At 43.9% G+C, this 17,282-nt stretch overlaps 1 pseudogene; it reads left to right on the forward strand.

The window, feature by feature from the left end:
- Positions 1 to 247: 247 nt before the first annotated feature.
- On the forward strand, positions 248 to 8,789 carry LOC144483463 (putative G-protein coupled receptor 139; annotated as a pseudogene).
- The last annotated feature ends 8,493 nt before the right edge of the window (positions 8,790 to 17,282 follow it).

Raw genomic sequence — 17,282 nt, forward strand, 5'->3', positions numbered from 1 at the left:
CCTGTAAGGTTTTTCCTTTTCAAGGATTCTCAAGTTTTCTCTTTGCATCTGTGCAGAAGTATGCAGGTTGACCTGTTCGTGATTTAAATCTTGTTAAGTTGAATTGTTTGGTTAAAAAAATGAGAAACTGTTACGAAAGGGTGGCATCGAAACTTGATTTTGCCGCTGATCGACAGACAATGATTTCTGGCCAAAGTTAGGAAAAGCTTTATGCGTGAGCTTAAAATCGAGGAATTTGTTTTTGAAAATGCCGTTGCAATGCACTGAAGATGCTGTTTCCCTGTCGTTCGAGCACTTTCAGCCAACAGCAGCGCTCAGACATGGACTGGCACCCAAGATTCTCAGGTAAAAAATCGGGTGTTGGACTGACGAAGCGACCCAGGCCCAGGTTAGTAGCTTCCGCAGGGCTCTATGCACTGTCTGATGAAAAGCATCAGAGACTTTGATTTCCTTCTTCCATAGTTCACCCTCTCCAGAGCATTTCCCTCACAGACAGACCGGCAAACTCATTTGTGCATCATTTCACAAACCCTCTAACTTCCACCAACTACTCTCTTCATAGTAAAAGGCGTGAAATGGGACAACTGTTGTTATCCAGGTATCTGCATTGGGACTTCACAGCTTTGAAGTTGCATTAATTTCAAGGAGTATTCTTAATTTGCCGAAATTGGAATGGGAATCCACAAAAGCACAACGCTGGATTTCACAAGTGGCTAAAGAATTTCAAATAGTATTCGTTGAGGCAGAGTGTTAACGGCAGACATCGGGAGCTACATTCCTAATTTTGCCAATCACAAATTGTGGGGGGTGCATCTTCATGGAAAATCAAGTCCTTTTACCCGACCACCTCTGCCCTGCAAAAGAGCTAGCAAAACAATCCATTTTAAAAATTCAAACATGGGACATATTCGTCGCTGGCTGGCCACTATGTACTGCCTATCCCGAGTTGCCCTTGAGAAGATGGTGGTGAGCTGCCGTCTTGAAACGCCATGATGTGGAGATGCCGGCGTTGGACTTGGGTAAACACACGAAGAAGTCTCACAACACCAGGTTAAAGTCCAACAGGTTTATTTGGTAGCAAAAGCCACGAGCTTTCGGAACAGGCTGTCCCTTCGTCAGGTCGGTGGGAGTTCTGAGAAACTTCTGAGAGAACTCCCACCCACCTGACGAAGGGACAGCCTGTTCCGAAAGCTAGTGCATTTTGCTACCAAATAAACCTGTTGGACTTTAACCTGGTGTTGTCAGACTTCTTACTGTTCTTGAAACGCTGCAGTCCATGCGCTGTGGCTTGTCCCACAATGTGGTTCGCGAGGAAATTCCAGGGTTTTGACACAGCGACAGAGAAGGAACAGCGATATATTTCCAAGTCAGAATGATGATTTGTTTGGAGGGGAACTTGCAGTTCGTGATGTTCCCAAGTATCTGTTGCCCTTGTCCTTCTATATCGAAGTGGTCGTGGGCTTAGAAGGTGCTGCCTAAGGAAACTTGGAGAGATCGTGCAGTGCGCCTTGCAGATAGCACACGCTGCTCCTACTGAGCGTCTGCGGTGGACAGAGTTGATGTTTGTGGATGTGGTGCCAATCAAGCGGGCTTCTTTGTCCTGGATGGTGTCAAGCTTTCTGAGTGTTGTTTCAGTTGGACCCATCTAGTTAAGTTGAGAGTATTCCACCTCCTGACTCCTGACTTGTGCCTTGTAGATGGTGGACAGGTTTTGGGGTGACATGTGGTGAGTTGTTCACCGCAGCATTCCTCGATTCTGACCCGCTCTTGTAGCCACAGTGATTATGTGGCGATTCCAGTTGAGTTTCAGGTCAATGGTAACTCCAAGGATGATGATCGTGGGAGATTGAGTGATGATAACACCATTGAATGTTAAGGGGCAGTGGTTAGATTGTTTCTTTATTGCTGATGGTAATTGACTGGCATTTGTGTGCCGCGAATATTAATTGCCACTTGTTATCACAAGTCTGGATCTTGTCCAGATAATGTTGCATTTGAACATGGAGTGAGGAGCCGCAAATAGTGCTGAACATTGTTCAATCATCACTGAACATTCCTACTTTTGATTGTATGATGGGGGAAGGGCACTGATGAAGCAGCTGAAATGGTTGGCCCTTGGACATTACCCTGAGGTTATCCTGCAGTGATGTCCTGGAGATGAGATGACTTACCCCACAACTAAACCATCTTCCGATTTCCCAGGTGTGACACCAACCAGCTGAGTGTTACCCCGTTAAAACCCACTGATTCCAGTTTTGGTAGGGCTCCTTGATGCCACACTGGGATGAATGCGGCCTTGATGTCATGGACTGTCAATCTCACCTCATCTCTGGAAGTCAGCTGTTTTGTCCATGTTCTAACCAAGTCTGTAATGAGGTTAGGAGTGGAGTTACTATGACGAAACAGAAACTGGGCGTCACAGCAGGTTATTGCTGAGCAGGTGATGCTTGTTAGCACTGTTAATGACCCCTTCCATCACCTTGCTGATGACCGAGAGTGGACTGATGGGACGATAATTGGCCGATTGGGGTTTTTCCTGCATTTTCTGTCCAGGACAAAGCTGGGTAATTTTCCACATTGTCAGGTAAATGCCAGTGCTGTAACTGTACTAGAAGAGCATGGCTCGGGGAGTGACAAGTTCTGGAGTACGAATCTTCAGTACTAATGCGAGAATATTGTCAGGGCCCACTGACTTTGCAGTATCCAGTGCCTCAAACCGTTTATTGATGTTATGTAGAGTGAATCGAATTGGCTGGAGAGTGGTGTCTGTGATGCTGGGCCCCACTGGAGGAGGCCGAGATGGATCATACACTTGGCACTTCTGGCTGAAGAGTGCTGCGAAATTCTGCGTATCTTTTGCACTGATGTGCTGGACGCCTTCATCGATGAGGATGGGGATGTTGCTCTCAGTAATCGAAGGTCATTGTTCAAAATTGCCGGTTTGGCATGCAGCTACAAAGTTGGATGACTTGTACATAGAATCACATTCTTCCCAACGCTATTCCGAGGCCGCTGTGCTTTAAGTCCCTGCATTGTCCAAACGGGCTGAGGCACAGGTGAGCTTTGAACTCTGGATTTTTTTTTACGAGACAGGCACTATAACTATCGAAACATCATTATTCACATAATCGCAGTGCTGTATGATGGTGAGAATTTAAAACTTTCATTTGGAAGAGAGCGTTTCTGTGCAGCTTTATGAAGATAGGAACATTCAGGCATCTCTGGGGGGCAAAAACAATTCCTTACAGCTCGTTGGTAACCTGAATTTTTGATTTTGCAAATCCAATCGTTTGACCTCCCAGCTTGTGCGCTAAAGTTAGCAGAAAAGAATGCTGACTTCTTAACTCACTGAATCAACAAAAAACTTGATTACAGTCGGGAAACTTCAATTAAACAGAATATGTTGGGGATAAAGATCAGAATGTTTGGCAGCATCTGTTGAGAGAGAATCTGAGTTTACCTTCTGCATCCTCACAGATCTTCTTCAGAGCTGCTGCCAGATCTGTTGATACTTTCCAGCATTTTCTGTTTTTATTTTTTATTTCCAGCATCCACAGTATTCTGTTTGCTTTGTCCTTAATAAATCTACGTAACTGTGCACAGGATGATGAATGGCATTGATACATTAAATTAGATATTGTGACATGAGTTAGATTAAATTTGTATTTTTCAATCTGGTATTCAATCATTTGCGATGGGCTTTTTTCTGGTGAGATTGACACAGTTCCTTTGAATCATATAATTGGGATTTAGGCGCTGGTGTCAGCTGGACAGCGTTGGAGTGAGATGGAAACCCTTTGTTTCTCTGCTGCTCTGTCTGAATGTTACATTAAAAATATCTCCCTGAACCTCGGACCAGAGTGTTCCTGAATACTTTTGCTGTCTGAGCATGTGGAACTGATGAGCAGTCTATGTCTATATGAGTGATTTTGTGGCTACTGTGTGTGAGAAGGAGCTGCCTGCATTGTTCCATGTATCTCAGGTGGAGGGGGGAAAAAGAACAACATGGAAATTCTGTGGATGGGGTCGAGGGCAGGAGAGATTTAAAGTTATTTGTGATAGTATTGGCGTAAGGTCAGAGGGAGGGAATGTGAATGGTAAGGGAACAAAATTGGGGGGATGAGTGCAAGATATTGTGGGAAGATGAATATTTATTGCCGAAAACAAAGAAAAGGAAAGATGAGAGGTTACAAAAGAGAAATTCAGACAAAATTATAACAGAATCTTTTGCTTCTATTACTCTGTACTGCTGGACTGCTCTTTTGCTTCGATTACTCGGTACTGCTACAACGTTGCTGTTTACAAGATGCACGTTTCTGTGAGACTATTATTGAATTGTGGGTGTTTTGTCATTACTAATCTATTATTGCTGGTTCCTCTTTGTTTGAAAGCATACTCTTTTCGCCAACTGTCCAGGATTCGAGTTACAGATTTGACAGGTCGTCCCATTCAGCCCAGTTCAGGTGACACAGCCAGATTCTGTATTCAGGCACACAAATGAATATCGCCTGGTTGTTGGTGTGAAAGCCCCTCCGTCTCAGAGAAATTCATATCCCGGGATCTTTGAAAACCAATGCTTCTGACTCTGCCTGTCGTGGATACACAATCTTTATCAGCACGTCTCCCACATATTATCCCATTTGAAATATCAAGGTCAATTTTGTGTCCTATGTTTCAATGTAATAAAAAAGTCTCTTGCTTTGAAACTGCAGTTTCGCATCTGCCAAGCGGCGACATTAACTTCGAAATGGAGGAGGAAAGTCATAATAGAAAAAAACAAGACTAAATATATTCAGGGCTTATACCAGCGTTAGCAGCTTCGTATCACTCTGAGGGGATAACCCCAATCCTCTCAGGAATTAAGCACTAACTGTGGGACTGGAGGGCTGCGGGCTTCTCGCAGTTATCTTGGAGTGAGACTAGAAAGATGACACGGTATCTTCACTCAGTGAACTGAATGTGCTTTAATCCCATTTGGTGATATTGACTGGCCATTGACCCACATATCGACAGATTTGTTGAATCGCAGAAAGTGAATTGTCATATCACACAAACAGGCACCGATGCAAGCATTCCTCATTACTATAGTGGTTAATAACCCGCCTTAGCATAAGGAGACCAGGATTCAGTTCATCCAACGGGGTGAACTTTAAACAAAAAATTGAAGGCAGACTTCCAAATGGCAATCATTCACATATAGAAAGTGGGCAGGGCAGATGAATCTCGGAACAAGAATTATACGGACTCGAAAAGTTAACTCTGTTTCCTTTTCTGCAGATGTGGCCACAAGTGTTGAGTTTTTTGAGCATTTTTCTGTTTATGTTTTAGTGCAGATGAAGATAGTGCATCTGTCACAGGCAGAGTCATGGACAGTCATCGAATCATACCGTGCAGTAGAGTCTCATCGGCCTATTGAGTCTGCAACGAAACATGAGAAAAATCTGACCGACATGTGTAATCCCATTTACGAGCACTTGTCCAATAGATTTGAAAGTTTAGACTTGCTGGGTAATCATCTGGACACTTGTTAAAAGATTTGAGACAACTCGCCCCCATCACCCTCCCAGGCACCTCAATCCAGAACCTAGCCACCTGCTAGGCAAAAAGGTTTATCCTCGCCCACCCTCCCACGACCCCACACCGCCCCCTTATCCGCCAACCCCCGAAACGTCCTGCCCCTCATCTTGAACCTATGTCTCATCGTGATTGACCCTTCAACTAAGGGGAACAGCTGCCTCCTATCCAGTCGTTCATGTACCTCATAATTATGTACACCTCAATCAGATCGCCAGTTCATAGAAATCATAGAAACCCTACAGTGCAGAAGGAGGCCATTCGGCCCATCGAGTCTGCACCGACCACAATCCCACCCAGGCCCTACCCCCACATATTTTACCCGCTAATCCCTCTAGCCTGCACATCCCAGGACTCTAAGGGGCAATTTTTTACCTGGCCAATCAACCTAACCCGCACATCTTTGGACTGCATCCAAGTTAGTCATCTCTGCTCTAACTAAAACAACCCAGGCCGATCGAACTCTCTTCACAACTTAGAAGTTCCATGCCAGGCAGGATCGTGTGAATCTGCACGCTCTCCAGTCCAATCACATCCATCCTATAATGTGGTAATCAGAAATGCATGCAGTACTCTCACTGTGGCCTCACCAAAGTTCTACGCAATTCCAACAGGATCTTGCAGTGAGCCAAGGCGGAAATGGCAGGTCAGATGTTAAAGATCAGAATTGAAACAGTCAATGACTTTTCACTTGATTTTGTGATTTATTCGACTGAATTGAGGCAGATAAAGAGAACAACAGATTCCAGAGTGCAGAGGAACAAACTTGAGAGGCCACTCTGAGGTTAGAAATGTAATTACTGACTGGTCATGAAAGGTCCATCATTGAAGCGATACGAGACATGTAGATGCACCTCATGGTGTTGGAAGAAACATTTCCATTGCTGTTTAACACACCTTCCCATTATAACGTGTTATTGTACGTGATCAGAATTTTCCTGTCTTGCGGCTGGGGATCTGGGTCCAAGTAAATCCCAGTGCTTCATATATTCCCTGAACAGGGAATTGAAAGAACTGTCGTAACATGATTTTCTCAAAGATTCGTGGTATTGATGGCGGATGGGTGTGTGTTGAAGGGGGGGGGGGGGGGCGGGGGTGGTGGAGGTGGGGAGGGGGCGGGATAATTCAAACGATTTTGCAATCTCAACATCTTCGTGGAGATTCTGGACGGTATAAATCAATGCACAGTGAACTTCAAATCGGACAAATCGTCTGCTGCAAAAAGGGACAGGTTCATCTGAACACAAAATGCATCGACCAATTCAATGGATCAGGAAAGTATTCTACATGGTCCTTGCCATAACTGGTGTTCCTGGTAAGTGTCTAAAGCTAATGTGATTGTTTAACGTTTCGTATGAGCAAGTGTTTGCAATTAAACTGAGAAAAGTAATGTTCCATTCGTTGGTATGGTCACAGTTTTGCGGACACTTATTTAATAAGATAATTATGTTCATTACATTTGCTGAATCATCTGTGCAGTTGTATTGTATTGTCCCATCGGAATCTAGTTCTGAAGTACTCAGTATTATAAAGGTGTTGCATTCATTAGAATGCTCTGTTGTGTTGAATAAACTCTCTAAGCAAGAAACTGTCTTGAGTGGAAGGTTTTATTAGGATTATCTGTCCATTTAGAATACGATTGAACATGGTCACAAAATGAGTACGTGCTTTTATTTTTGCATCGTCAATTTGCCCCCATCAAAGGTGTTTTTTTGTGATTTGAGGACAACAGCTATACCTAAAACTTTAAGTGAGCTATAATTCAGCTTTCTATATAGGTTAATATAACATCTATTATTTCAGTGACCGTCACATAGAGATAATCCTATTTTGGTCACAATTGCACTGTCTCATTAAACTTCATTTATGCATCTGTAGCACCAGAAAACAGTTTGTCTGAGCTGGATCCAATTGTCCCATCTGAGGTAATGGCTCCTTAGCAGGAGAAGTGGACCATATCGTGAGAAGGATTCCTAACGCAGAATGTGATCCAAGCTGAAGATGAGTTCCTATCAATGGAGTGGTAGGAGGCAGGCATAGATCTCCAAATGAACATTTGGTTATGCTTTCTCGTGAAAACATTTTACATCATGATCTGTCCCTGGGGAAAGTCTGCAGCCCACTGTCATCTGACATGTGTTAAACCTGGAATTGGACGTGCGAGAGGCAGGCTCAGATCATTGTTCAGATGCTCTTGCCAGTCATCTGATTCCAACCCACACATTTGTGATGCTATTTTATTTTCTGATGAGTTCTGGAACATATTTTTTTCAGTAATTCCCTTTCTCTCTCTTACAGTTAATTTAGTGGCAATTGTGGTTCTGTCTCGTGGAAAGTGCGACCTCTCCGCCTGCACAACTCGCTACCTCGTGGCCATGGCAGTGGCGGATCTCCTGGTCATTATCACTGAAGTTATACTGAACCGAATCAATGATTATTATTTCCCACTGAATTTCCTGGAAATCACCCCTGTGTGTAGTGTTCGCTATGTTATGCTGCGTGCAGCCACAGACTGCTCTGTCTGGTTCACAGTCACTTTCACTTTTGATCGATTTGTCGCCATTTGTTGTCAGAAGTTAAAATCTAAATATTGCACCAAGAAGACTGCATCCGTGGTCCTAGGAACAACGGGCACTTTACTGTGTTTAAAAAATATTCCCATCTACTTTTGATTTAAACCGAGAAGGATTATTGACAATGTACCATGGCGTTGTAGTAATAAGCGTAGTTATTTCAGGGACCCGAGATGGATTGGATTTAGATACTTTGAGAAAGTTTTAACACCATTGCTCCCGTACATTTTAATTTCGTTACTCAATGCTCTAACAGTTAGACATATTCTAGTAGCCAATAGAATCCGTAAAGGACTGAGGGGTCAGAGCAATGGAGAGAATCACAGTGACCCAGAGATGGAGAGCAGAAGGAAGTCTATGATTTTACTCTTTACCATATCGGGCAGTTTCATACTCCTCTGGTTTGTGTATGTTTTATATTTTTTTGGTGTTCATGATAACTTCGATGATTATTCTTCTTACAACTTTGAAAAGGTCGCATACATGCTGCGGAATTTAAGTTGCTGCACAAACACACTGATTTACGTGGTGACGCAGTGCAAATTCAGAGAGCAGTTGAAGAACATAGCAAAATACCCGTTTACATTCCTGGTCAAAGAAATAAAGAACAGAGCAGAGTGCAGCTCAAATATCCCGTGCTAAGTGGCAAAAAACACAGGAGGACCAGAGGGAAAGGGCCTGGGGCAGCAGGAAACATCTCAAATATTTCAACGACGACGCAGAGGGAACAGGGAGAGATGGATCGGAACAAAATTAACGGCAGATCTTATACTGAGAAGAACAGTGAGTTAGGAGCAAGGACAGACATTCAGAGGACCAGACTGAAATGAGCAGAAGCAATTCGACACAATAATGTTCCGTGGGACAAACGTAGACAAACTTTCGGATGACCTGCAGTAACTCCGCAGTCGCAGTCAAACAAAGCAAAAGGCAGTGGGACAATGGTGAGAGCTGGCATCGGGATCCCAGGAAGTAAATTAACAGGGGGAATCAGCGGACAGGAAAGCAGTGACCAAGGGACAAGAGCTGACATTCGGAGGAGCGGAGATTAAGAAGCCAGGTGGATAGTCAGAGAAAAGGCCTGAAGGTTAGATACGGATGCAGCAGACACTAGATCTCTGCTAGGTCGATTCCCAGCGCCTCACCTCTTGTCAATAAAAAAGAGTTAATTCAAAGGAAAAACGCTGTGATGCTGGAAAACACCTGTTGACAATGTATAATTTGTCAATCTAGTTAGTAACTAATCGCACCAATTTATTGAATCGGTGGCCTTCGTGATTCTCCAGATTAATCACTAGAATCTGCCTTCCTCTCTCTCACCAGCTCCCGCCACTCCACCCCCCCCCCCCCCCCCGCCCCGCCCCACCATCTCCTCCAACAATGTAGGCTATTGATAGGTGTCTTCGTGGTCACGTCTGGACAAGTCCAGCCAGGGGCACGGGTGGGCAGCAGAGACCTGCTGCGGAGTTTGCCAGCCAGGGTGGGGTAGTTGCGGAGGAAGAGCTCAGGGAATTCGAGGGACGAAAAAGTGTGTTTATTTGGAGGAGACAATTAGCCTTAGTTGTTGAATGATCGCCAGCCCCCACCCTCTCCTGGAAAATGTTTCTGGTTTCCTCTGTTTTCCGGTGTGATGACAGCTGATAGTTGGCCTAGGGTCGTATAGTCGCAATGCCATCTTTTACATCTCAACAACACCGCCTGCCAATCTCCCTCTTTAAGTGTATTCGCTGTGGAAACCCTCGTCCATTCCATTGCTTCATCCAGACTCGACTATTCCAACACAATGCTGCCCAGTCTCCGGCTTCCTCCCTCCATAACATCGGCTGCATCAAACTCTGAGTAAAACGCCACTGAATCCCATTTCACAAACATTCTCTTCACTCACAACGCTGTATATTTTTCTTTTATTGACACATTGGATTAAATATGCTTATGTTTGCCATCAAAACCCACCAGGATCTCACTCCTCCATCTATCTTTAAACTTATCCAGCCTGCAGCCCCACCCTATCTTCGGAACAAAGGTACATTGGTGTAGGAATGGCTAATCAGCCCCTTGATACCGCTCCACCATTCAGTTAGATCGTGGTTGATCAGTGGTCTAACTCCATGTACCTGCCTTAGGCCCATACCCCTTAATGCACCTACACAGTAAACATTTTTCTATCTCATACTTAAACCTAACAATTGAACGATGTTCCACTGCCGTTTGAGGAAGAGAGTCCAAACCGCCACCATTCTCCGCGTGTAGAAATGTTTCTAACATCTCTCTCGAACGGCTTGGCCATAATTTGTAGATTATGGCCCCTGGATCTAGAGCCCTCAACAAGTGGAAACAGTTTATCCTTATGCATTATGTCCTTCCTTGTAAATATTTTGTCAACTTCACCTCTCAACTTTCTGGATTTGAGATGGTAAAGGCATAATTATCCTAATCTCTCCTCTTAGCTCCTGAAGTCCAGGTATAATTCTTGCATTGAGCACCCTCCAGAATGGCACGGTGGCACAGTGGTTAGTGCTGCTGCCGCAGAGGTCGAGGGACCCGGATTCAGTTCCCAGCCTTCGTTGACTGTATGTGTGAACTTTGCACGGTCTCCCCATGTCTGTGTTTGTTTCCTCTGGGTGCTGCGGTTTCCTCCCACAGTCCAATATACGTGCTGGTAAGGTACATTGACCATGCTAAATTCTCCTTCATTGTATCTAAACAGACGCTGGAGTGTGGTGTGACTGGAGCATTTTGACAATAACTTCATTGCAGGGTTATTGTAAGCCTACTTGTGACACTAATAAATACATTTGAAACAAATATTTCCTGAGGTGTGGTGCCGAAACCTGCTCACAATATTTTAAGTGGGGCCTAACGAGAGTTTTTTATTACAACTGCAGCATGTCATCTGCATCCCTATTCTCCAGCCCTTTAGAAAAGAAGACAAGCGTTCTTTTGGCCTGCTTTACTCCTATCTGCTCTTGTTGGTGGTACTTTATGAGCAAGGCGCCTGAGCTCCCAAATCTCGTTGGACATTCACTGAATTTAACTTTGTCCCTTCCAAAATAATACCCTCGTCTATCCTTTATCGATCCGAATTGGATAACTTCACACTTGTATGGATTAAAATCCATTTACCACAGCTTAGCCCATTGACCGAATCTATCAAAACGTTGTTGCAAAATCATGATGTCCTCATCACTGTCTACAATGCTGCCCAATTTTGTGTCGTCCACAAATTTGGATATTTGAGTTTTTATGCCATTACCTAAGCAGTTAATGCATATTGTAAATAATTGAGATCCCAAGATAGATCCGCCACTCGTCAAAAATTACAATATGCTACTGTGCAAAGGGTCCTTGTGCATGAATCACAAAAACTCAGTTTGCAGGTGCAGCAGGTAATCAAGAAGGCAAATAGAATGTTGGCCTTTATCGTGAGAGGGAAGGAGTATAGAAGCAGGGAGGTCATGCTGCAACTGTACAGGGTACTGGAGAGGCCGCACCGAGAGTACTGGGTACAGTTTTGGTCCCCTTATTTAAGAAAGGATATATTAGCTTTGGAGGGTGTACAGAGAAGGTTCACCAGGTCGTTTCCGGAGATGAGGGGGTCAGCTTATGAGGAGAGATTGAGTGGACTGGGCCTGTACTCATTGGAGTTCAGAAGGTTGAGGCGAGATCTTATAGAGACACAAAATATAATTAAGGGGCTAGAGAGGGTAGAAGAAGCGAGGTTATTTCCACTTTCAATGGAAACAAGAACTAGGGGGAATAGCCTCAAAATATGGGGGAGTCAATTTAGAACAGAGTTGAGGAGGAACTTCTTCTCCCAGAGCGTATTCTCCCACATTGAATCTTTGGAATTCTCTGCCCAATGAAGCATTCGAGGCTACCTCGTTAAATGTGTTTAAGTCACAGATAGATAGATTTTTAACCATAAGGGAATTAAGGGTTATGGGGAGCGGGCGGTTAAGTGGAACTGAACCCACTATCAGATCAGCCATCATCTTATTGAATGGCGGAGCAGGCTTGAGGGGCTAGATGGCATACTCCTGCTCCTATTTCTTATGTTCTTATGCTCTAACATTACAGTCTATTGTTGTCAGATTCTGATCCAGTATTGTAACATCCCGTTCTATTATTCCCAGATCCTGACCCAGTATTGGAACAATACAGTCAATCGTTCTCAGATTCTGATCCAGTATTGTAACATCCCGTTCAATGATTCCCAACGCCTGATCCAGTATTGGAACGTTACAGTCTATCGTTCTCAGATTCTAATACATTATGGGAACATTGCAGTCTATTGTTCTCAGATTCTGATGCTTTATTGGAACATCCCAGTCCATTGTTCTCCGATTCTGATCCAGTATTGGAACATTACGTCTATTGTTCTCCGATTCTGATCCAGTATTGGAACATTGCAGTCTATTTTTCTCAGATTCTGAGCCAGTATTGGAACATGGTCTATTGCTCTCTGATTCTGATCAATTATTAGAACATCCCAGCCCACTGTTCACAGATTCTGATCCATTACTGGACCATTACAATCTATTGTTCTCAGATTCTGATCCATTATTGGAAAATTGCAGTCTATTTTTCTCAGTTTCTGAACCTGGATTGGAACATCCCGGTCTACTGTACCCAGATTCTGATCCCGCATTGGAAATTGACAGTGTATTGATCTCAGATTCTGATCCAGTATTGGAACATTGCAGCCTATCCTCCTCTAGTTCTGAGCCAGTATTAGAACATCCAGGATCACTGTTCCCAGATTCTGCTTCATTATTGGAACATTTCAGTCCATTGTTCTCATATTCTGACCCATTATTGGAAAATTGCAGTCTGCTTTTCTCAGGTTCTGAACCATCCTTCCACATCTCTCACGCTTTCTTGCATTCCCCACCCCTTTCCTATTTCCCCTCACTGTCACTTTCTCCAAAGCTCTCATTCTCTCGGCATCGCCTACTCCGGTTACCTTCTCTCTCTCTCTTCTTGCCATTATTCCGACTCTTCCTCCCTCCTTCATTCCTTCTCCTCTCCACTTCTCTTTCACACCCCAAACCCATTCACTCTCTTTCCTGCTCCCTTTCTATCAACCCATTCCCACTCTTATGTCCCAATGGCTCAAAAATACATTTCACAGAACTGCGCTTTAAATCTAAGGATCCTTTCATCTCCGTAACATATGAATGGTTCTCTATGAATAAGTAGGTTACTCAACACATAGATCCTGTGCCATTTGAGCGTCGGATGGGACCGTGTTGCTTTACCCTGTATCCGTGATTGACTTGTTCTGGAGTGCTTGAAGAGACAATGTTCAGGAGGCTTCACTCAACCTGCTTTGCACTTGTGGTGGAAGTGTTTGATGGGGACTGTGCAACGGAGCCTTATCCCACATTTATTCCTCAGAAAACCCAACCTAATAATTCATAAAAATAATCTCAGGGGTCATTCTTTGCGCTGTGATTATATGTATTCATTACATTTCCCACGTTACATTTATGAGATCGTCTGAACTGGAACAAAACGAACATGCAGAGCTGAGAAGGAAATAACTGGTTATACTGGAGATAGGTAAAATACTTGCCAGATTACAACCTGAATACTGTGTGCAGATCTCGTCATCTCATTACAGGAGGGGTGTCATTGTATTGCAGAGGGAACGGAGGAGAGTTACGAATACGTTACCAGGAGTGGAATAATGCAATCAAGCGGAAAGAATCGATAAGCTGTAGTTGCTCTCCTTGAAACAATTGGGGATGGATTTGGAGGAGGGTGGGGTGGAGTTGATTAAGATGTTCAAGGTTATGATGGGCCAATGTAGAACTGCGATGTCGGAGCTATTTTCTGCACAAAAAGATCCGTGACTGAGTTAAGGTGGCATTAATTTAAAGTGATTGGTTGAAAGATTACAGAAGATTTGAGGACTTGTTTTCACAAATAAGGTGATAGAAGTTTACCCTCTGAAAGGGTAGTAGAGACATCAGCCCTCAATGAATTAAAAAGATTTATCGATATACAACTGAAATGCCATAACCACCAAGACCACGGAACTTGTTCTGGGAAATTCTGTTCAGTTGAATAGCTCGCTTTTTGGCTGGAGCAGACAAGGTTAGCAAAGTGACCTATTTTTGCTTCACAATGTCGCTGCATTTTATAAATTCTCTAACTATCTGAAATATTTTTGCACTGGAGGGTTGCTTTGTGTTGTATTAAAGTGCCTTTGGTGAGTGGGGTACTTTTAAGGCTTAATTTAATATAGAACATAGAACAGTACAGCACAGAACAGGCCCTTCGGCCCACGATGTTGTGCCGACCTTTATCTGAAGCCAAGATCAAGCTATCCCACTGCCGATTTAATTAATTTAATTTAATAGTTAATCTCTACATCTCGTCTTTCATTGTGAAATTAGCTGAAAGTTACTCTTCAGGTTGTGAGAAATGGAGTATACTTTAACTTTCTCCTCTCTGAGGCTGAACGTGCTGCACTCAGCAAAGCACTCAGCTTCATACCCTGACGTTCTCTACGAATTTTGGGCGTGACATGATGCTGAACTCTTCTACCACTGTCTTCGCCTCCATGCTCCCTTCTTTGAACAGGAGCCCTCCCTCGATCAGCAGCTTCTTTCACCCACCGACAGCATTCTCCCTCCACCTGGACCCCTTATTCTGGCATGTTACTTGCTCTTGAACTTTTAATTGAGAGCTGTTGGAGTGGCATCGTCTGGTTCAATTTCTCTGCTCATCACATCAACTCAAACTTGTCTCCTTCCGAACTTGCTGCACTTTGATCTTTCATGTCCAACCCTGACAGACCTTAAGGTCTGCCTTAATAACGTCTATCTAGCAAAGGCTGAGCACCAACTCTCGGACATTACTTCCTACCTCCCCTTAGACCATGACCTCCCATTGGACTATGACCCCACCTCCGAATATCAAGCCAATGTTTCCAGCGCTTTCACTGACCATATCTTCTCCGGAGATCTTTCCTCCAGTGTTTCCAAACTCATAGTCTCCCAGGCCTGGACGGACTGCATCTACCATCTTTCCAAAATCCACAAACAGGACTATGCCATTAAGCCTGTCGTGCCAGCCTGTTCCTGCCAAATTGAAATAAATTCATCCCATCTTGAATCCATTCTCTCTTTTCTTGTCCACTCCTTTCCCAACTAGATTCTTGTTTCCTCTGACAACACATCTTTTTTTTATTTATTCGTGGGACATGGGCATAGCTGGCTGGTCAGCGTTTATTGCCCATCCCTAGTTGCCCAAGGGTAATTGAGAGTCAACCACACTGCTGTATCTCTGGAGTCACATGTAGGCCAGACTGGGTAAGGATGGCAGATTTCCTTCCGTAAAGGACATCAGTGAACCAGATGAGCTTTTCCGATAATCATCAATGGTTTCATGGTCATCAATAGATTCATAATTCCAGATTTTTTTTATTGAATTCGCATTCCATGAGCTGCCGTGATGAGACTCGAACCCGGGTCCCTCGGACATTAGCTGAGTTTCTGGATTAATAAACTAGCGATAATACCACTTAGCAATACAACCCTCTATCAACCACTTTCAGTTCTCTGGCCCAAACCGACTCTTCCTTGCCATGGATGTCCAATTAATTTATACCTCAATTCCCGACCAGAATGGTCTGAGAGCTTTTTGCTTCTCCCTCGCAACGAGCCCTGAACAACCCCTACCTGCCATCTTTCTCCTCGGACGGGCCGAACTTGCTCTCTCTCTGATCAATTTCTCCTTCAACTCATCTCACTTCCTTCAAATAAAATGTGCACTGTCGGCACACACATGGGTCCCAGTTCTGCCTGTCTCTTTATGTGGTACGTAGAACATTCCATTTTCCACTCCTATTCTGGCCTCTTACATCAATGACAATTTCGGTGCCGCTTCATGCTATTTTCTGGACCTGAAAAAATGCATTAATTTCCCTTTCAATTTCCACACCTCGATCACTTTCAGATGGTTCATCTCTGACACTTCTCTCCCCTTCCGTGACATATTTGTCTCCATTTCTGTTAATATGCACCACACCAATACTCATTGCAAGCCTACAAACCCCCACAACTACCTTGGCTACAGCTCATCACAACCCACATTCTGTAAGGGCTCCTTCCCATTTTCTCAGTTCCTTCCCCACCGCAGCATCTGTTCTGATGATGCCACTTTCCAAAATGGCGCTATTGATATGTATTCCTCCTTTCTTAACAGTGGTTTCCCACCCATTCTGGTTAAGAGCATAAGAACATAAGAACTAGGAGCAGGAGTAAGCCATCTGGCCCCTCGAACCTGCTCCACTATTCAATAAGATCATGGCTGATCTTATCGTGGACTCAGCTCCACTTACCCGCTGCTCACCATAACACTTAATTCCTTTACTGTTCAAAAATGTATCTATTCTTGCCTGAAAAACATTCAATGAGGTAGCCTTCACAACCCTTTGTGTGAAGAAGTTGTTCCTCGACTCAGTCCTAATTCTGCTCCCCCTGTATTTGAGCCATGCCCCCTAGTTTCACACGCCAGTTGAAATAACTTGCCTGCTTCTATCTCACCTTTCCCCTTCATAATCTTATATGTTTCTACAAGATCTTCCCTCATTCTTCTGAATTTCCATGAGTATAACCCCAGTCTACTCAGTCTGTCCTCATAAGCCTCTCAACTCCGGCCTCAATCTCGTGGATCCCCTCCAGTGCCAGTATATCCTTTCTCACGTACGGACATCAAAACTGTACACAGTACTCCAGGTGTGGCCTCACCAGCAGCTTATACAGCTGCATCATAACCTCACTGATTTGAAACTCCATCCCTCCAGCAATGAAGGACAAAAAATCAATTTGCTTTCTTAATTACATGCTGCACCTGCAAACCAACGTTTTGCGATTCATGCACGAGGACACACAGGTTACTCTGCACAGCAGCTGTAATTGTTACCATTTAAATAATATCAATGTTGCTGTTATTCCAATCAAAATGGATGAATCACATTTACCTACATTGTTTTCCATCTGCCAGACACTTGCCCACTCACTTAGACTATCTATATCACTTTGCAGACTTTCAGCGTCTTCTGCACATTTTGCTCTGCCACTAATCTCTGTCATCTGCGAATTTTGACACACAAACCTGATCCCC

Source organism: Mustelus asterias, unplaced genomic scaffold (genome assembly GCF_964213995.1).
Source record: "Mustelus asterias unplaced genomic scaffold, sMusAst1.hap1.1 HAP1_SCAFFOLD_73, whole genome shotgun sequence".
NCBI lineage: Eukaryota > Metazoa > Chordata > Chondrichthyes > Carcharhiniformes > Triakidae > Mustelus > Mustelus asterias.